The sequence below is a fragment of the Phyllostomus hastatus genome, unplaced genomic scaffold (genome assembly GCF_019186645.2).
Source record: "Phyllostomus hastatus isolate PE091 unplaced genomic scaffold, TTU_PhHast_1.1 phas_contig_17, whole genome shotgun sequence".
Classification (NCBI taxonomy): Eukaryota; Metazoa; Chordata; class Mammalia; order Chiroptera; family Phyllostomidae; genus Phyllostomus; species Phyllostomus hastatus.
This window is the reverse complement of record NW_025333664.1, coordinates 46249844-46265816: the sequence shown is the minus strand read 5'-3', so window position 1 is coordinate 46265816 and position 15973 is coordinate 46249844. Positions and strand designations below refer to the sequence as shown.

The following is a 15973-nucleotide window of genomic DNA, read 5'->3' as shown; positions in this document are numbered from 1 at the left end:
TTTTTCTTTCTTTATTTTTTATAGTTGTTCAAGTACAGTTATTTCCATTTTCACCCAACCATGCACCTGCCCCTCTCACCCCCATTTCCTACCCTCAAACCTACCCACTTTGAATTTGTCCATATGTCCTTTATACATGTTCCTTGATGGCCCTTCTCCTATTTTCCCCAATTATTCTCCCCCCTCCTCTCTGATTACTGTCAAAATTGTTCTTTTTTTAAAAAATATATTTTATTAATTATGCTATTACATTTGTCCCATTTCCCCCCCTTCATTCCCCTCAACCCTGCACACCCTCTCCCACCCCAATCCCCCCCCCCCTTTAGTTCATGTCCATGTGTCATAAGTTCTTTGGCTTCTACACTTCCCATACTATTCTTGCCCCCCGCCCATCTATTTTCTACCTATTGTCTATGCTACTTATTCTCTGTACCTTCCCCCCTCTCTCCTCCTCCCACTCCCCTGTTGCTATCCCTCCATGTGATCTCTATTTCTGTACTTCTGTTCCTGTTCTAGTTGTTTGCTTAGTTTGTTTTTGTTTTTGTTTTTTGTTTTAGGTACAGTTGTTAATAATTGTGAGTTTGCTGTCATTTTACTATACATGTTTTTTATCTTCTTTTTCTTAGATGAGTCCCTTTAACATTTCATAAAATAAGGACTTGGTTATGATGAATTCCTTTAACTTGACCTTATCTGAGAAGCACTTTATCTGCCTTTCCATTCTAAATGAAAGCTTTGCTGGATAGAGCAATCTTGGGTGTAGGTCCTTGCCTTTCATGACTTTGAATATGTATTTCCAGCCTCTTCTTGCCTGTAAGGTCTGTTTTGAGAAATCAGCTGGCAGTCTGATGGGAACTCCTTTGTAGGTTACTGTCCCCTTATCTCTTGCTCCTTCTAGGATTCTCTCCTTCATTTTTACCTTGGCTAATGTAATTATGATGTGCCTTGGTGTGTTCCTCCTTGGGTCCAACTTCTTTGGGGCTGTCTGAGCTTCCTGGACTTCATGGAAGTCTATTTCCTTTGCCAGATTGGGGAAGTTTTCCTTTATTATTTGTTTAAATAAGTTTCAATCTGTTGCTCTTCCTCTTCCCCTTCTGGTACCCCTATAATTTGGATATTGGAACATTTCAAGATGTCCTGGAGCTTCCTAAGCCTCTCCTCATTTTTTTGAATTCTTGTTGTTTCATTCTTTCCTGTTTGGTTGTTTCTTTCTCCCTTCTGGTCCCCTCCATTGATTTGAGTCCCAGATTTCTTCCCATCACTATTGGTTCTGTGTGCATTTCCCTTCATTTCACTTAGTGTAGCCTTCATTTTTTCATCTAATTTGTGACCAAATTCAACTAATTCTGTGAGCATCCTGATCACCAGTGCTTTGAATTGTGCATCTGATAGGTTGGCTATCTCTTGGTCACTTAGTTTTATTTGCTGTGGAGCTTTGATCTGTTCTTCTGTTTGGACCATTTTTTTTGTCTTGTCATGCCTGTTACATATGAGGAGTGGAGGCTTAGGTGTCAGGGTGGGGCAACCTAGTCGCTAGGCTGTGACACTGTGTGTGGGGGTGGGGTCTGAGAGGGAACAATGATGCCTGCTCTGCTCTCCATTGGATTTCAGTTTCTTCCTCTGCCTCTCCCAAGCAAACTGGGCCTTTCTGGTGCTAATTCCCATGTGGGTGCGCTTGTGTATGTTCTAGGACCCCGTGGATCTCTCCAATTAACTCTCCTGTAAGGCTGGGAGTCTCTCCCTGCACCTCAACCCCCAGAGGTGTTTTCAATCAGTGCCCTGAGGCTCTATTTCCCAGTGCTGGAACCCTGGGTTGTGCCCAGTGCCTTGCTTCACAATTACTGCCTTGCTGGGCCTGCCAGTTGCCACCCTACACCTGGGGTCTGCCAGCTGCTGCCTGTGTGCCCAGAGTCTGCCACTGCAGTCTTGCACACCCAGGATGCCTTATGCGCCTGGTCCCACCACTCTTTGTGCCACAACCTCTCTCCACCCAGCTGCCCAACTCCACCCCTCTTACCAGTCTGGATGAGTGTTTCTACTTTAACCTGTTGGTTGTTGGACTCCCATACAGTTCAATTTTCTGTCAGTACTGGTTGTTTTTTCTTTCTAAATTGTCTTTGTCCTTGTTTGGTTGTACAAGAAGGCACAGTGTGTCTACCTATGCCTCCGTCTTGGCCAGAAAAAGTTCTGAACCACAGTTTTTTTTGTCCACTCATTTACTGATGGGCACTTAGGTTGCTTCTAACACTTGGCTATTATAAATTGTGCTGCTATGAACATTGGGGTGCCCAGGTTCCTTTGAACTGGTGTTTCAGGATTCTTAGGGTATAATCCCAGCAGTGGAATTGCTGAGTCAAAAGGCAGTTCAACTTCTAGTTTTATGAGGAAATTCTATACTGTTTTCCACAGTAGCTGCACCAGTCTGCATTCCCACCAACAATGCACTAGGGTTCCCTGTTCTGCACAACCTCTCCAACACTTGCTGTTTATTGATTTGTTTATGATGGCCTTTCTGATCAGTGTGAACTGGTATCTCATTGTGGTTTTAATTTGGATCTCTCTGATGGCTAGGGATGCTGAGCATCTTTTCATATCTCTGGGACCCCTCCTTGGAGAAGTGAGTGATCAGGTCTTATGCTCATTTTTTAATTGGGTTGTTTGTCTTCCTGTGGTGGAGTCATGTGAGTTCTTTATATATTTTGTAGATCAAACCTGGCCTTACTTTTCTAATTAAAAAATATCCCTGATATAAATTAAATTCATTATCTGTATAAACAATTAAGGAAAGACAGAAATGCAGATTTCTGCTTCTGGTAATGTCCCTACAAATGCTTCAGCAGAAGACAGCTGAAAATCCCTGAAAAAATCTGAGACAATTTAAAAACATCGAAGAAATAAGAAAATTAAGGACCATTATGCCAAGACCAGGAGATAACAAGAATCTAGAAGGGTGAGCCAGGAACATGGAAACACTTTTGTCCTTGTGATGTTTGTTGACCATAAGAGATGCTTGAGAGGGTGACCTTTTGGTTAATTTGGGGGTTCAGAGTCCATCAAAGAGGAAGATTCTGGTAAATCAGCCCCTGCCACAGAATGGTACACCAAAAAGCAAAAGCATAAAACAACAAGTGAAGAAAGAGTATTCCCTCTTCACCTGAATTACAGACTGGCTTTGCATTAACTCAAAACTTGAGCTTAGACTAAGGTGACTCTGAATTCTTTGTGTCCTGGAAAAAGGAAAGAAGTAGCCTATCTGAAGAAATGTGGCATCATCCTAATCCTTAAAATACTACTGTGAATTCTCTTTTAAAAAATATTTTATTTATTTATTTTTAGATAGAGGGGAAAGGAAGGACAAAGTGAGAGAGAAACATCAATGTGTGGTTGCCTTTTGCACACCCCTAACCAGGGTCCTTGCCTGCAAGCCAGGCATGTGCCCTGACTGGGAATTGAACTGGTGACCCTTTGGTTTGCAGGCCAGCATTCAATCCACTGTGAATTCTTTTTAAAAAAATGTAAGAAAATATACCAAGAGGGAGAACAAGAAAAAAAAGGCTCACAGGGGTTCCCAATGTCATCATCAGCCACACACAATAAAACACCTCTGCTTACTATATTCAAGAAAAAGAAGGAGTGTGAAATATTGGAAGGTAATTGGAAACTATTAAAAAAGTTACAGCAGATCCAAAAAAGAAGAAACAAAGAAATTCTAGCACTAATAAATATTAAAAATGTGAATGGGTTTATCAGAAATTTCAATAAAACTGAAGAGGAAACTATCAATCAGAATTCTATACCTAGAAAAACCCCTGAAAAGATAAAACTAATGAAAAGGCATTTCAAATGACACAAAACAGAGAGAATTTGTTACCAGCAGATCTATATTAAAGGAAATCTTAAGGATATTCTTTAGACAAAAGGGAAAGTATTCAAGCTAGAAGGTAAAAGATTTAGGAAGGAATAAGAAACAAAGTAAGTTGAATATTTGGGTATATATAAGTAAATACTGACAATATAAAATAATGATAGGATTGTGTTTTTGGTGGTAGGTTTGTCTATCTATCCATCTACCTAGCTGTCTGTCCATCTATACTTACTACCATTTATATCTAAAAAGAAAATAAGAAAGGCCTAAATACTTTGAAAACATTAATAAAATTGATAATATTCAGATAAAACTGACAAAATTCTAGAAAAGTACAACTTGCCAAAATCAAACCTAATCAGACTTATCAATATTAAATAAATTACATCAGTAATTAAAAATTTCCTACAAGTAAAGCTTCAGGCCTGGATAAATTCACCAGTGAGTGCTACCAAAAATTCAACAAATAAATCATTTCAGTTTCATAAAAGTGTTATAGAGCAGGGGGAAAAAATGAAATTCTTCACAACTAGCATAACACTGCTATAAAAACTTAAGGAAGAAATTACTGGAAAGTATAATACAGATCAATCTTTCTAATTAACAGAGGTGCAAAAATCTCAAAGAACACTGAAGTACAGAAATTCAACAACATATAAAAATCATGACAAATCAGGGTTTACTCTATGATTGCTGGTTGGTTTAACATTTTCAAATAAGTAAATGCAATTTACCACATTGAAAATTACAGGAAGATATACAAATTAAAGGAAAACACTCATAATTATTTTATTTGTACAAAAAGCTTTGGAAAATGTCACCATCCATTAATGATAAAAATATAAGATACTAAAAGATCCTACTTAACAATGAAAGTTGGAAAATTTCTCCTGGAGACCTAAGACAAGATAAGGATGTCACTTATATTCAACATGGTGTTAGCAACTGAAGTGAGAACATATTAAAAATGAAGCCTTAGACATATAAATTTAGGAGGTAAAATAATAAAGACATTCAAGGAACTAAGCCCTAAAGAAGCCATTACAGTGCCTAATGGTGAGGAAAGTGGTTGTGATCAGGAGGAAGCACGGAAGGGGAGGATTTAGGACACTGGGAGTATTCTATTTCTTGTTTTGGGTGATGATGGTTACTTGGCTATATGCTTTAAAATAACTTAAGTTCTTTTGACTTGGACTTTTGGGATTCTTAGGGTATATCATCAGCAATGAAATCACTGGGTCAAGAGGCATTTCCATGTTTAATTTTTTGAGGAAATTCCATATTGTTTTCCATAGTGTCTGCACAAGTCTACATTCCTACCAACAGTGCACTAGGGCTCCCTTTTCTCCACACAAACTTATGTTTATGGCAGCGCTATTTACAAAGCCAAGAGTTGGAAACAGATTAAGTGCCCATCAGTAGATGAGTGGATTAAAAAACTATGGTACATTTACACAATGGAATACTACACAGCAGAAAAAAGAAGGAATGCCTACATTTTGCAATAGCATGAATGGAACTGGAGACTATTATGCTAAGTAAAATAAGCCAGTCAGTTAATGACAAATACCATATGATGTCAACTGTAAGAGGAATATAAAGAACAAAATAAACTAATGAGCAAGATAGAACCAGAGGCACAGAATCATGGAATAGACTGACAGTGGTAAGAGGGGAGGAGGAAGGTGCAGGCTGTTTGAAAGAGGGTGAGAGGATTAGTCAAAGAACACAAACAAAAGACCCATGGACATGGACAATGATGTGGGAATCAACAATGGAAGTGGGAGGCAGGCTGGGCAGTGAGGGGGGAAAAGGGGAACAATTTGGGTCAACTGTAATAACATAAACAAGAAAAAATTTCAATAAAAAAGAAAATTCAAACAAGAAAATAAATAACTTGTCAAGCTATATAAGTTTCCAAACTATGATAGTTTTGAAAATCAACTTCACATTAATGACGTTAAAACAAACAAGCAAATAAATACAAATATATGTGTGGAGAGGGAAAACAAATTCACTACCTATATTTGTAGTGATTTTCTTCCAGTCCATTTCCCCCCTTTTTTACTTTAAGAAATATAGAATAATATATTTCATACCTGGAGATATCAAAAATTTAAAAATGAAGGCATAAAAAGTAAATATTTGGTGCTCCCTTTGGCAGCACATATACAAAAATTAGAACAATACAGAGAGGATTAGCATGGCCCCTTTGCAAGGATGACACGCAAATTCATGAAGCATTCCATATTTTTAGGAAAGGAAGGAAAAGAGAGAGAGAGAGAGAGAGGAACACATGTACATAAAAGGCAATGAATAAGTACTTATCAATAATAACCTTAAATGTAAATGGATTAAATGCTCCAATCAAAAGACATATAACAGCTGAATGGATAAGAAAACATAACCCACACATATGCAACCTACAAGAGACCCATTTCGGGGCAAAAGACCTAAACAGACTGAAATTGAAGGGCTAGAAAGAAATTTTCCAAACAAATGGACAGGAAAAAAAAAAGTCGGGGGTAACAATGCTCATATCAAACGAAACTGACTTCCAAAAAAAAGGCCATAAAGAGAGACCCAGAAGGTCACTTCATAATATTCAAGGGAAGAATCCACCAAGAAGACATAAATATTGTAAATATATATGCACCCAACATAGAAGCACCCAAATACATAAAGAAAATCTTGCAGGACTTCAAGAAAGATATGGACAGCAACACAATCATAGTGGGGGATTTTAACACCCCGCTATCAAAAATGGACAGATCTTCCAAACAAAATATCAACAAATATATTGTGGCATTGAACAATACCCTTGATAAAATGGACCTAACTGATATATGCAGAGCCCTCCATCCCAAAGAAGCTAAATACACATTCTTTTCAAATGTACACAGAACATTTTCAAAGATAGACCACATGATAGGACACAAAACAGGCCTCAACAATGTCAAGAAAATTGAATCATACCAAGCATTTTCTGGGATCACAAGGGACTAAAGCTAGAAACCAACCCCAAGGGAAAAAGCCCCAAACACTCAAAATCATGGAAATTAAATAGCATGCTATTAAACAATGCATGGGTCAAGAATGAAATTAGGGAGTAAATCAAAAAGTTTCTGGAAACAAATGAAAACGAATTCACAACAACCCAAAACTTATGGGACAAAGCAAAGGTGGTCCTGAGAGGAAGTTCATTGTGATACAGGCCCACCTAAAAAAGTTAGAAACATTTCAAACAAACAACCTAACCCTACGTCTACAAGAACTCGAGGAACAACAACAGAGACAGCCCAGAGCAAGCAGAAGAAAAAAAAATAACCAAGATCAGAGAAGAATTAAATGACATAGAGACTAAAAGCACAATTCTAAGGAACAATGAATCCAAGAGCTGGTTCTTTGAAAAGATAAACAAAATTGACAAGCCTTTAAGCAGACTCATCAAGAAAAAAATAGACAAGACCCAAATAAACACAATCAGAAATGAAAGAGGAGATATTACAACAGATACCACAGAAATACAAAGGATTGTAAGAAATTACTATGAAGAACTGTATACCAAGAGATTTGAAAATCTAGGTGAAATGGACAAATTTCTAGAAAAATAAAATCTTCCAAAACTCAATGAAAAAGAAGCAGAAGGCCTGAATAAACCAATAACAGCAAAAGAAATTGAAGCAGTAATCAAAAATCTCCCAACACACAAAAGCCCTGGGCCAGATGTTTTCACAGGAGAATTCTACAAAGCATTTAAGGAAGAGCTAAACCCTATCCTTCACAGACCATTCCAAAAAAATGAAAAAGATGGAAGACTCCCAAACTCTTTTAGTGAAGCCAACGCCATCCTAATTCCAAAACCAGATAAAGACACAACAAAGAAAGAAAACTTCACACCAATATCACTAATGAACATTGATGCTAAAATCCTGAACAAAATACTGGCAAACTGCATCCAACAATACATTAAAAAGATCATACACCATGACCAAGTGGGATTTTCCAGGGATGCATGGATGGTACAACATTCGCAAATCAGTAAATGTAATACATCACATAAACAAAAGCAAAGACAAAAATCATATAATCATATCAATAGATGCAGAAAAAGCATTTGATAAGGTACAGAACCCATTTATGATAAAAACACTCAGCAAAGTGGGAAGAGAGGGAGCATTCTTCAACAGAATAAAGGCCATATATGAGAGAACTACAACCAACATCATACTCAATGGGCAAAAATTAAAATCTTTTCCACTAAGATCAGGAACAAGACAAGGCTGTCCACTTTCACCACTTCTATTCAATATAGCACTGGAAGTTTTAGTCACAGCAATCAGAGAGGAAAAAGAAATAAAAGGCATCCAAATCGGAAAGGAGGAAACAAATCTGTCACTCTTTGCAGATGACATGATAGTGTACATAGAAAATCCTATAGACTCCACCCAAAAACTGTTTGACTTAATAAATGAATTTGGCAAAGGAGTGGGATACAAAGTCAATATCCAAAAATCAAAGGCATTTCTGTACACAAACGATGAAACAGCAGAAGCAGAAATCAAGAAAAAAATCCCATTTGAAGTAGCAAAAAGCAAAATAAAATACCTAGGAATAAACCTAACCAAAGAGGTAAAAGACCTGTATTCAGAAAACGATATAACACTGAAAAGAAATAAAGGAAGACACAAACAAATGGAAACATATACCGTGTTCATGGGTTGGAAGAATTAATACCATCAAAATGTCCATACTACCCAGAGCAGTTTACACATTCAATGCAATACCTATTAAAGTATCAATGGCTTATTTCACAGACATAGAACAAACACTTCAAAAATTATATGGAACCATAAACGACTCCAAATAGCTGCTACAATTTTGAGAAAGAAGAGTAAAGTAGGAGGGATCACAATACCTGACACTAAACTATATTACAAGGTCACTGTAATCAAAACAGCTTGGTACTGGCATAAAAACAGGCTCATGGACCACTGAAACAGAACAGAGAGCCCAGAAATAAACCCAAGTCTCTACGGTCAATTAATATTTGACAAAGGAGGCAGCAACATAAAATGGAGTAAAGATAGCCTCTTCAACAAATGGTGTTGGGAGACCTGGACAGCTACGTGTAAAAAAATGAAGTTACAGCACCAACTTACACCTTATACAAAAATAAATTAAAGGTGGATAAAAGACTTAAATATAAATCGTGACACCATTAAAGTCCTAGAGGATTACGTAGGTAGGAAAACCTCAGATATTTCATGCAGAAACGTTTTTACTGACTTGTCCCCTAGAGCAAGGGACATAAAGGAAAGAATAAACAAATAGGACCTCATCAAAATAAAAAGCTTCTGCACAGCTGAAAAAAGCAGTATCAAAATAAAAAGAGAACCAACTGTATGGGAAAACATATTTGCCAATGATACCTCAGACAAGGGTTTAATCTCCAAAATATATAAAGAACTTACACGAATACACTCTAAGACAAGCAACCCATTTAAAAAATGGGCAAAGGATTTGAACAGACACTTCTCCAAGGAGGACATACAGAAGATCCAAAGACACATGAAACAATGTTCAATATTGCTAGCTATCAGAGAGATGCAAATTAAAACCACAATGAGATACCACTTCACACCAGTCAGAATGGCCATCATAAACAAAGCAACAAACAACAAGTGTTGGAGAGGTTGTGGAGAAAAGGGGACCCTAGTGCACTCTTGGTGGGACTGCAGATTGGTATAACCACTATGGAAAGCAGTATGGAACTTCCTCAGAAAACTAAAAATGGATCTGCCTTTTGACCCAGCAATTCCACTGCTGGGACTATATCCTAAGAACACTGAAACACCAATACAAAAGAAGCTTTGCACCTCGATGTTCATAGCAGCACAATTTAGAATAGCTAGGTGCCGGCAGCAACCTAGATGCCCATCAGTAAAGAATGGATCAAAAAACTATGGTACATTTACACAATGGAATTCTATGCATCAGAAAGAAAGAAGGAGCTCCTACCCTTTGCAACAGCTTGGATGGAGCTGGAAAGCATTATGCTAAGGGAAATAAGCCAGGCAGTGGAAGACAAATACCATATGATCTCATCATTAACAGGAACCTAAACAACAAAACAAACAAACAAGCAAAATATAACCAAAGACGTTGAAATAGAGGACAGGCTGACAGTGACCAGAGGAGAGAGAAGAGGGAATTTCAGGGGAGAATGGGAAGGGTTTACAGGAACAAATTTAAAGGACACATGGACAAAAACTAGGGGGAGGGTGGTAATGGGAGGGAAGTGGGGACGGTTGGGTGGGTGGGCTGGATTGGGAGTAAAAGGGAGAAAACTGTACTTGAACAATGATTAAAATTAAAAAAAGAGAGAAAAAAAGAAAATGTTTGACTAATTATTGCAATACTCAATTGGATATCATAGGATGGTTTTTTGAAGCAACAAAACTGTCTTTATTGGATGGAGAAACAGGAAATAATTGAAAATCAATCATTTTTTCCATGGAAAAGTATTAAACCAAAGCCAAATAGCATTAAACTGAAAAAATAATGTGGCCATGAATAAATTGGACTAGAATCTCTAAGAGCCACACATCCACAAAAATATTCTCCCAGCAGCCCAGGGCTTCCTTTCCACCTTATCCACTTTTATAGGCCCAGTGCTGGTGTGAAGTTAACCTGCTGTATGCTCCTGGAGAAGTTTAACAGCTTTACTGAGTTTCAGCTTCCTCCTTTACCGGTTCAATAGAACCTGCTTCTCCTTCAGTGGCTCTCATGAACTCTTTCTGAAAGTGGATCTGGGTATATTTAAAGGATTTAAACACAGCACATATGTAAAATGGTGATAATTCTAGTATTACGTTTAACAGGATTGCTGTGATAATTAGGTGCATGTAAAGCACTGACACATTGCCTAGTTCATGTTTAGGGCAATACTGCTGTCATTCTAGTTCCAAGGTAGTGTGAACGGACTTTCACCCAGACCGTTTGCAGTATTCCATCTGACAGAAGCCTGAGGTGATGTTATCGCTCTTGCCCTTGCCCAGCAGGACACTGTTGATCTCAGTAGCACTTCTGGACCCAAACAGGGTTGTCCTGGGAAGGATTATCTTCATTAATGTGGGTTCCAGTGTGGCTGACACAGTTTGCACTTTGAAAAAAAAAGGCTGAATGTCAGCTTATCACATCACCTGGTTTAGTTTTGGTGTTAGGTATCATCCAGAGCAGAACAAGTCTACATGCTACATTTTCAAACTCCTAGCATCTTCAGAGGAGGGGCAACCTCAGGTTGTTGGGTGCCCAGGAAACTCTGGCTCAACCCTTTTGCTTCCATGAGGAGGTACACCAGACACATCACCTGTGCCTCTGAGTCACTAAGTCTCATATCTCTCAGGCTCATCCCTGCCTACTCTGTCCCAGGCCTCTCCTTTATGACAACCTCAGGCAGGGCACGTGACTGCACCCATGGGGGTTGTGGAGACTGGACAAAAACTTCCTCTCCAGACTCCTTCCACTGTTCCAACAGGTCCTGTGTGGTTAGTAGCCAGCTTCTTCCACTGGGAAGTGGTAGCCAGCCTGCTAAAATACCTGTTTGCTTTTCTTTTCTTCCTTCCATACTATTTCTTTTTTTCCTTCACTTTTGTTGCCTTGGAATTTTACTTCCAAACAAAACATTAACACCCAAGCTTACTGTAGATTCTGGGTCCTAGGGAGCTCAGGGCAAGACCAAGAGGATGGCAGACCTTTCTTCTCGGTGCTCAGGGTCCACCCTGCTATGGTGTTAGGCATCTCTCAGGAATCCTTGGGAGTAGCAGAAGGCTGCATTCCAGCCCTGAAGAGCAAAGGCTTCACTTAGTCACTCTGTTGTAAGTGCATTCCTTTTCCCAGTCTCTGCCTCTTGAAAAAATAGGGCCAAATTGATAGGCTTGAATAAACACTGTACTCTGTAGTAAGTGCAACTCTTCCAGAAACAGACATAAAATGGAATGAAACAGTTGCTAAAGAGGTAAACTATGTCCTTAAATATTAGGACAGGAGCAAGGAAAAACACATGAAGTATTTCCCATAACAAAAAGCCATAATCTCTTCTATACACACTATTTATTCCCTCCCAACCTGCACTTTTATGTGCAGACAAATGCACAATACACATCCATCATCTATCTCCTGGGAAGCATTCCCCAAAGTGCATTCTGGAAGAGAGATGTGAAAAGGCAAATTGGGTAAGGAAGGAAGGAGAAAAAAATTCAGGGGCAATAATTCTTCTGATGCCCCATGGAAAAAACAATCCTATTGCCTTGAGCACACTGGAGACACTGCATGTACTCCTCTATGGCACCCCGCAGCTCTCTGCACTCCAGCAACAAGGGCTACTGTTCCTTTGTCTTCTGCACAGGCTTTAACACCTATAGCAACAAGTGACACTGCATGGTTGGCATAGAGACAAAACATGTAAATAAGAAGATGTCCAGGTGATGGCCACTGAATTTTCTAAGTGGAGCTGGAGGGCAGGGTGAGGATCCAGAAAATCACCCATCCAGGAGGTGACTGCTGAACCATTCTGACGGATTGTGGGGGAGGGTGAGGGCAGAGCAAGAACCCAGAAGTGACACATAGGTAAAATGCATGTGTGAGGAGTGTCAAGAAGCAAATGTCATAAAGAAAATGCTGTATATAATCATCTCTTCAAGGAGTTTTTGGCAAAATACACACACCACACACAAATAAAAATAAACATAAAACATCCGACTTATTCTAGTTTCAGGAGGTCAGCAGTGTAGGCAATAAGCAGCAATAATCAACAGTTCCTTGATCCCTATTTTCCAATCATCTTACCTCACATTCGTTCAAGGGCAAATGATCATGTTATTTTGATATTAAAAAATTGAAATATGGGCAAGTCATTCAAGTCCTGATGGCCCTGCTAATTGGTTCTTTTGTAACACCAACAGTATGGTAGCCCAAGAACTGACTATGAAAACAAAATCTAACCAACAGCATTATTTTTATGGTCTACAAGAAAACCATGCCCTTACTCTCTTTGAGAGGCACAATGTCTTAACAGTGATTTTATGGAAAAGTTTGGGAAATGGACTGAAAACACTGACAAGAATTCTAGGAACCAGCTATAAGCAATTAGTATTAATATCCAGGATAAAGATTCAGCAGGGAAACATTTAATTCCCTTTGGAACTGCAGTGGTATCCCTCATGTGCTCTACCAGGACTTATCCAAATGAAAGACTGACACACCTCAAATCCCATAATTGTTTCCCTGCACTTTTGCAGAATTTCCAGATCTACTTATTTAGGGAGGAAAAGGCACAGCTTTCAGTGTACTTGACTTATATATCTACTTTGCTGGAGAAAGTCAAATTCAAAAGAAATAAGTACCTTTAGTATATATCATTAATGAGGATTACCTGTTTCTCTCCCATAATTTAATATTATCCAGTCCTGATGGAGTCAGATGGAAGAAAGATAGACATATAGTCAGGGTTCTTATTTCACTGAGAAAACAAGGAAAGGACTCTAGATTTAAAATGTTTCATCTCTATATGGGAATTCACAATATTTAAACAAGGGCCATGGTTTCTTTCAACATTTTTGGGGGTAGAATAAGTCACCAGCTACTTAAATTGCTGAGCACCAACCCATAGTGGGCAATTATGCTGGAGTGGGGGTATCTAAGCACTACCCCTGGATATGATGACCTGGGACTGGTCACTTGACTTCTTAGGGACTATTTTCTTATATGAAAATTTGGACAGGAGCACTGCCCTCATCCCTGCTGCAGCACATGAGTGAGGAAAAGCATGTATGAAGAACCAGCATGGTGCCTTGAACAGCAAATACTTGGTGCACAGGGAACTTATTACCAGCCCCCTATGCTCTCACAGCCTCCCTTCCCATTTTACTCAGATTTCATGGTGGGCATCATAACCACTCCTCTGCCTACATCACTGAGTTCCTGAATCCTGTGCTTTGTTGGTCTTCTTCAGGCATGTTGGTAGCCCTGGAGCACTCCTCTGCCCATGCTACAGCTGTATGTGCACTCAAGAATATGGCTAAGGGAGCCCCTGCAGAGGGCCTGGCTGCCTAGGCACTTTCACCTCCACTAGGTGCCGCAATACTGCCATATTCTCTGTAGGACCCTGGCATAGCCTAGTCACTCTTCTTTTTCAAACTTCAAACTTCAGCATCTACTTCTTCAGCCCAGCTTCCTGTGCAGCACTCATCACTTGCCACTCTTCATGAACTTGTGAGCTCCTAAGAAAGATAACCTCTCCACTTCTCATTCCACCCATCTGCTCAAGAACATCTCTCCAGAAATTGTATTTCACCAGCTCCAATCCGATACACTGATTTCCCCTTTTTGTTGGATCATGTTCATCGGCATAAAAGTATGTCGATAAGTGGGAAAAATAACTTATCCCACTTAAGAAAGAAATGCCCTTGACATGTCCTTGACACTATTAGCTACTGATTGTCTCTTTCTGTTTGCAACAAAACTCTTCAAAAGAGATCACTTGATATATCATATCCAATTGAACTTTTCTCATAACAGTTTTAAAAAATTTAAAATATAACATACGTACAGAAAAGTATACCAATCATAGTGTGATGCTCAATAAGTGAATTAGTTTTCACTCATTGAGCTTTATACTTATGGGTATGGTGGCAAATGTATAGACAGCACCCAAAGTCCCACTTGTGCACCTTGCACAGTACCCGCTCTTCTAGTTTCCAGCAGCACAGTGTAGTGTTGCCTGGGTCTTTTTTTCCTGATCTCTCTTGACCTCATACCCATGGGCTTTCACTTCCAGCAACCCCAAGACTGCTCTTGTCAATGTTGCCAATACCTCCTCATTGTGGAGAGCTTAACACTCAGAACTGTCCTAGATCCCCATTCTCAGCCTAAACTTCTCCCTTGTACCCCCGAAATATTCACATCCAGCTCCCTGCTGAGTGCCTGTACTTAGATGCTACCACACATTTTGAACTTGCCAGTGCAAAAGAGCCATAACCCAGTCCATCTGTTGCTTCAGCACCCACTTCTTCCTGGCCAGTGGAAACTTGATCTTCCAGTGGGTCCTTCCATTCTCTCCTCCTTTCACACCCATAACAGAAATCTGTTGGTTATCCTTCCACAGTCCACCTTTGTCTTCTCACTTTTCACTAAATCCCCAGCAGTGACTGCAGTCCAAACCACCATTGCCTCTTCTAGATGATTACGCCAGCCTCCAGCATAGTGTCCTTCTACACTTGCCTTCCACAGACTCCCCTGATAGGGTGCTGATGGTGTCTGTTCCCTGCTCAAATACCCTAGTGGCTACTCACCCCAAAGAAAAAGCCCAAGTCATTTTTATACCTAAATGGTCCTGTGGGGTCTGTGCTCACATGCCCTAGTCTTGTTACTTGTCTTGCCTTACTTCCTACTACCATACCCAAAGGACACCCGCTTCATCTATGAGGGCCTATACGTCATTATGAAACACACTAGGCACATTCCCACCTCAGGGCCTTTGCACTGACTGGCACTCTGCCTGAACAGCTCTCCCTCAAGAGATCCACATGGTTTAGCCTGCACTTTTATTATGAAATGTTATCCTCTAAAAAAGCCCTTCCATAACCATACCCCATATTAATTTTTTCTTCATAATTTATCTCTTTTGGGAACTCTATAATTTACTTTTGTTTCCTGCCTCTCAGCATTAGAATGTCAGCTCTGTGAAGGTGGGCTTATATTTCATTTCCTGCTATATCCTTGCACTCAGAGCAGTCTGATGCATAATAGGTGCTAAGTAAAGGTTGGATGAATGAATAAATTTCAAGGATATAGTTACTGACCAGATTGGACTCTCATTCTTCTAGGTTTTAGTGTCATAAACAGATTTCTCTCCCACCCCAATTCATTCAATTCCCTTTGTTGGTCCTATTCATAAAATTTACAATCTGTTTCTTGATACCCTGTTCTCATTTAAACATCATTGTAATGTGGCAGTTAGCAAAGGAAAGAAATAGTTTATGAATGAAATGATAACACATTAAATGCTCAAATGAAGCAGATACAGGGCATTTAACCATGAGGCCT

The 15973-nt window shown here is 39.3% G+C and overlaps 1 protein-coding gene and 1 non-coding gene across 4 annotated transcripts in view; one reads left to right on the top strand and one right to left on the bottom strand.

Annotated features, from left to right (window-relative positions):
* Window positions 1–15973, bottom strand: part of SYNDIG1 (synapse differentiation inducing 1) — a 226800-nt gene that overhangs the window by 57793 nt on the left and 153034 nt on the right. The window lies entirely within an intron of this gene.
* LOC123815440 lies at window positions 6014–6120 on the top strand. Its single transcript, XR_006785097.1, has one exon. It is a non-coding gene; the product is annotated as a U6 spliceosomal RNA (small nuclear RNA).